The sequence below is a fragment of the Orycteropus afer genome, unplaced genomic scaffold, assembly GCF_000298275.1.
Source record: "Orycteropus afer afer isolate SDZICR_OR568_19922 unplaced genomic scaffold, OryAfe1.0 scaffold00268, whole genome shotgun sequence".
Classification (NCBI taxonomy): Eukaryota; Metazoa; Chordata; class Mammalia; order Tubulidentata; family Orycteropodidae; genus Orycteropus; species Orycteropus afer.
The window spans coordinates 3,404,580-3,411,094 of record NW_006921855.1 but is presented as its reverse complement, the minus strand read 5'-3'; positions in this window follow the sequence as shown (position 1 = coordinate 3,411,094).

Here is a 6,515-nt window from a genome sequence, read left to right as displayed (position 1 = left end):
AAAAAAAAAAAAATGGTGCTTTAGTAGGTGACCTTCTAGATACTCTATTACTCCCCTCTGAAATTGCTGGGAAAAAAATATAAGCTCAGTAACCAAAAGGAGTACACCAAACTGAAGGATTTTGAGGAAATCACCAGACTGATATGGCAGCCAAACAAGCTGCTTTTTAAGGTTTTTCTGCAGTTATGATAAAGAAAAGCACTTGCCAAATTTGTCCATTGATAACTCCAACCTTCATGAATTAACTTTAGAAAAACTTTTAAAATATCAGTAATTATCCCAAATAGATGGAATTAAGGCATGGGATAAAGGCAGGGTGTTACCAAGATTCTGCCACTAAATTGTGGAATGAGCTTAATAAAACTATCTTACCTAATTTCCTATATGTTCCTATGATGCAAGACTTACATGAGGATTACCACATGGAATGAGATAACATGATTGAAACTTTAACAAAATATATTAGTGGGGAAAATTTTTGAGGTTATGAACACATTGCCACCCATTGGGCTATTCACCCTTGCTACTACCCTGGAAAACATGTTCAAGTCCTACCTGGGCAACATCCTTTATTGTCCAGGTCATTGTTTGAATGTTAGCTAGATTTTCTTCAAGTTCCACCGTCAGATAGTTATAAATTTGCATTAGTAATGATTTCCGGATTTTCACATTGGGTAGAAGCCTTCCTCTAACATCATAGCATTGCAGGCTTTCTAGCAAAGAAATTCCTTGAAAACATCATACTCACCTGGGAAGCACCAAAATTTATTTGTAGTCATCAGGAAATTCCTTTTACCAGTCAAGTCATACAAGAACTGTGTCAAGTTTTTCCCATTTATCAAAGGCTACATTATCCCAATAATCCTTAGCCTTCTGGTCTTATTGAGAGAATTAATGGAATAATAAAGGCCCACATAGTAAAGCTTTGTGAAACTTTACATTTATCCTGGACTAAAGTTCTTCCCAAGGAGCTCTGGTTGTGTAGTGGTTAAGGCATTTGCTTCTATCAAAAACGTTGGTGGTTTGAACCTTCCAGCCATTCCATGGAAGAAAGATGGGGGGTTTTGTTTCCATAAACATTCATAGTCTTGGAAACTCAGTGAGGGTCACTGTGAGTTTGAATCAACTCTATGGCAGTGAGTTATTATTTGACTTTTTTTGAAGGCCCTTCCTTTGGTTCTTTTAAATCTGAGGCTTACACCATTGAGATGTCATTAACCTATTCCCTATGAAATAATTAATGGTCCTTCATTGTGTTCTAAAATTGTTCAACCTGAATTACTGAATTATTGCCAATCATTAATGCAATATTATAAAAAAATATATCTTTCACAGGTTAAAAAAGTCTTTGATGAACAGAAGCTAGACTCTTGAAGTCTGACTAATATTGCCCCAAGAGAATATGTATATTGGAAGAGGCACCAGATAAGACTTATTAGAACTTCATTGATGGAGACCATACTTAATCTCCTCACCAATCTATGTGAAGCCAAATTGTGATTGTTGTTAAGTGCTGTTGAGTTGATTCTGACTCATAGCTACTCTACACACAACAGAAGAAAATACTGCCCAGTGATGCACCATCTTCATAGTTGTTGCTATATTTGAACTCATTGTTGAACCCACAGTGTCTTTCCATCCCTCTGAGGGCCTTACTCTTTCATACTGACCATCTACTTTACCAAGTATGATCTCCTTCTCCAGGGAATGGACCCTCCTGATAACGTGTCTAAAAGTATGTGAGATAGAGTCTTGCCCTCCTCACTTCAAAGGAGCATTCCAGCTGTACATTTTCCAGGGCAGATCTGTTTGTTTTTCTGGAAGTACATGGTATATTCAATGTACTTCACTAACAACATGATTCAAATGTATCAGTTCTTCTTCAGTCTTCCTTATTCATTTTTCAGCTTTCACATGCATATGAGGCAATGGAAAATATCATGGCTTAGGTTTGACACATCATAATCATCAAAGTGACATATTTTCTTTTTAACACTTTAAAGAGATCTCTTTCAGAAATCAGGTCAGATTCAGAAGAACATATGGAATGAGAGATATCATTGCTGATTTGAGATGGATCTTAGCTTAAAGCAGAGAATATCAGGAAGATATTTACCTGTATTTTATTGACTGTGAAAAGGCATTTGACTGTGCAGATCATAACAAATTATGGATAACATTGTGAATAATGGGAATTTCAGAACACTTATGCTCATGTAGAACCTGTATATAGAACAAGAGGCAGTCATCTAAACAGAATAAGGGAATACTGCATGTTTTGAAATCAAGAAAAGTGTGCATTGGGTACTTTTCATACTTTTTCAATTTTTACGCTGAGCAAATAATCTAAGAAGGTGGACTATATGAAAAATAAAACAGCATCAGGATTGGAAGAAGATTCATTAACAACCTGCAATAGTAGATCACACAATCTTACTTGCTGAAAGCAAGAAGAACTTGAAGCACTTACTGATGAAGATCAAAGCATAGCTTTTAGTGTAGATTACACCTTATCATAAAGAAAACAAAAATCTTCCCAACTAGACTAACAAGCAACATCATGATAAACAGAAGATATTGACATTGTCAATGGTCATAGAAACAGCAGTCAGGAAATAAAATGCTAATTGCATTGAGCAAATATACTGGAACCAAATTAGAGGGAATTAAACCTTGGATCAATTTATCACAGTTACAAAAAGCTAAGACTCTTTTTGGACTAGCCAACCCACCAGAGAGTTGGAGGTTACATTTAAACACACCTGTAGCCAGAAGCAGAAAACATTTGAGGTAGAGAGCTGACCCAAGATCATGACCCAAATTTCAAATGTACCACTTTAATTTTTTTTTTCTTTTACTTTTGGTATAATCATGTCTTTAATAATATTTACCTAGATTGGGAAGATGTTTATGCTAACCATCTTTAAATGTTTAACTGCTGTATAGATGGTGTTCTCTCAACCTCAAGCCTTTCCTGGTGTGTTCTTGTACCACAGGAATCTGAGTTGGTTGCTTTTCATCTATGAATAAAGGAACAATAGATTAATAGTTCATTTTACTACAGGAAATCACTATCACTAGTTTTTCTATCAATAAATGGCTACTTTTCAGATTTGAATGAAATTCGGGCCATAACCTAAGTTTAAGTCTTAATACAACTCTTACTTTATTAAATAAAGTTGCCCAAGATGAGTTAGCTAAAGAATTTGCCAAACCCACAAACAGTACTCTCTATATTGTAGGTCCATATCTATAAATATGGAATAAATTCATTTGGTCAATTCCCTAAATGGGGAGGCTAAGTCAAGTTGGTCTCATTTGCTGGAAAAAAATCTAACCACACTCATGTGAATAACCCAGCCATTATCAGGCCTCTGGAACAGCTTCAAATGTCTGAATATGCACCAGTTATAAAGTTATAAGCTACAAATTAGTTCACTTCCACCTGGTGAACTAATACCCCAATAGATATTCAGGTATCTACTGAGCAACACATAATGGCACCTTTTGGTGATGTTGAACCAAATGTTGGCCCTAAGTCACCATTGCTGAAGATGCACTCATGCACTAACTCACTGCCATTGAGTCAATTCTGACTCATAGCAACCCCCTTTGGGCTTCCTAGGTGATAAATCTTTACAGAAATGGATTTCCCAGTCTTCCTTCAACAGAGTGTCTGGTGGGTTAGAACTGCCAACCTTTTGGTTAGCAGTCAAATGCTTTAGGAATTATGCCACCAGAGGTCCTTGAGAATGACTCAAGGACATATTTTAACTGAACTTTCTTTACCAGCTAGTATACCTATATTAAGAGTTCAATTGTCTGGATCACTATTTCATTGGCTTGTTCATTTAGAAACATTTGCATCTCAGATAGGATTTGAAGATGTTATGGCACATGTAGAAATATTAACCACATTTATGCAAACTACACTAAATGTCAATGGGCTTCAAGAGATCAATAACAAAACAATAATGATGAGAAAAGAAGTACTACAAATAGAATCATCCTTGACATTCTCACTGGAGCCCAAGGAGGTACCTGTTCTGTAAAAATCTGATTATTTCATCTATATTCCTGACAATAGTGTGAAGATTACACTCTATGTTAATCATATGCAACATGTAGTGTTTTTCCTTAACAATTCCATGCCTTCTTTAATTGATACTATAAGTAATAAGTTTCCTCTTGGGATGTATGTTGTTGTTGTTAGATGTCGTCGAGTCATTTCCGACTCATAGCAACCCCCTTGCACAGCAGAACGAAACACTGCTCAATCCCCCACCAGCTCTTTGCTATGAATAGCAAAGAAATACTTGGGATGTATAGTGGAAAAAATTTCTACTTCATATTTGAATCTTTATATTCCTTATTGTCCTACTATTGTAATTATAAAATGGTGTTTTGCTTTGATATAATGTATTTTAAGTATGAAATACTGTATTTCAAAACCATTTGGCCTTCACATAAAATCATGCTGGTTTCACAGGATTTCACTAATGATTGTGTTATTTAATCAGCTCCCTTTTGTCTCCCAGGGAAGGTTTCATCTTGATCTCTATCATTTTGTCCTGATGTTCTTCAAATGTTCATCAAGATCTTTCCCGTAAATCCTAGTAAATCCTACTCACATTAAACATGAGACCTATTAGCTCAGCAAGATGAAGAAAATAATTTTTGTTAACTAACTGTCCTCAAGAAAACAAAGATCCTGTAGAAGAAAGGCTACTCTGTTATGAGTGATCAGCTCCACTTTATGGAGGCTTGATCAAAAGGGAGAAATACAGAGACAGAAATTTTCAAACATGGAGGCAGCAGGACAGGAAAGGTGAGATCAACATCAATTCTCAGGAAGTAAAATGTCAAGATGTAAACAATTTGTTCCTGGGAAGAATATGTATAAGTGAATAGGCTGAAGCCACTCACCTAAGAGTAAAATTCACTATTGCCTATTCAAATGGCTGACCTTTCCATTTCAAAAGACTCCAAAGATGAAACTGAAGCAGTCATTAACCTTCTGCCTTTCCTTTGTTCTCTGAGGATAAAAACTTCTAACTATGTTGAAAGTAGAGTGCTTTCTATTTTTACTTAGAGCTGTCCAGCTTGAGCCATATTGTTGTTGTTGTTGTTGTTATGTGCCGTTGAGTAGAACCCGACTCATAGCGACCCATCCTTGAGTTTCCAAGGCAGTGTCACTACAGAAGTAGATTGCTCAACCTTCCTTCTGAGGAGTAGCTGGTGGGTTTGAACCACCAGCCTTCTGGTTAGCAGTCAAGTGCCTTAGGCACTATGCTACCAGAGCTCCTGAGCCATATTAACCCGCAGTAAAATTACTTTTCTTTCACTCATATATTATAACATTTTCTTCTTTGATATCTCACAATCGCTAGTTAGTTAATTACCCTGCAGTCATCTGGCTTATAAGTAACAGCCTGTAGTTTTAGACATACAGATATATGGATATATCATTAATTCTTATCACTAGCCTTTAATATCATTTGTCTTATATTGTGACTTTAGGTAGAAATACAATAGTTAGAAATACTGGCTGGTCATCTTTGTATAGATGCTGTGAAGCATACAACAATTCTAAAACTTGCTGACTGTCTTACTAAATATTACCGGGGTGTTGGTTTCAACCTCTTAAGTTTAAATTGAAAGAGGATAAAGTAATTAGTAAATTAATAAAGTAATTAATAAAATAAAATTAGATTTAGAATGTTCTAAAGTAGTTGCTTGCTAATTGTTAATCAAACACTATTATGTAATTTAAAGAAAATTTTATTTCATTGCCCTTAGTTTCATATATATATGAAATATATATATTTCCTTTATATATATGTTTTGAAATTAATTATTAATTAAAATTAAGTTAGTTAATTAAATATTTATATACATAAAAATTTATATAATGAAAGAACTGAACTACATCAGTGATTTTCAAATGTTTTGCTCTGTACCCTAAAAATTATTTTACAAACTATATACAAGATATACACAGCAGTCACTGGGCAGTTGGCAATGATATAATTTCCCACTGTTGGTATTGTGAGGTCCCTCAGTCCTGGCAGTGGGAAATTTTCCTGACTGCATTAGATTCTTTAGTTTGAAATTAATGATTTTACTATTACTTTCAGTGGCTTCCCACTCTACCTTCAGAGTACCATTATCCTTTATGATTTTTAATGCAAACTCATCAAGGAAGTTGTCTAATTTTAACACTTTGTACCCTGTCAATTCATGTTTTGAAACCCAGAGTTTGTTTTAAGATTTTAGTGACTTTTTACATGTAGCTCATGATTTCTTTGACTTCTTGCCTTCTGTGCAGAAAACTCAAGCTCAGCTCCTGGCCAATACATCTCATGTGGAGCTACCACCCATCTGTCAGTGGAGGTTTGCATGTTTCTATCATGCTGATTGGTCAGAAAGGACTAATCCCTAGAGAAGGATATCATGCTTGGCAAAGTAAAAGATCAGCAAAAACAAGGGAAGACCCTCAACTTGATGGATTGACA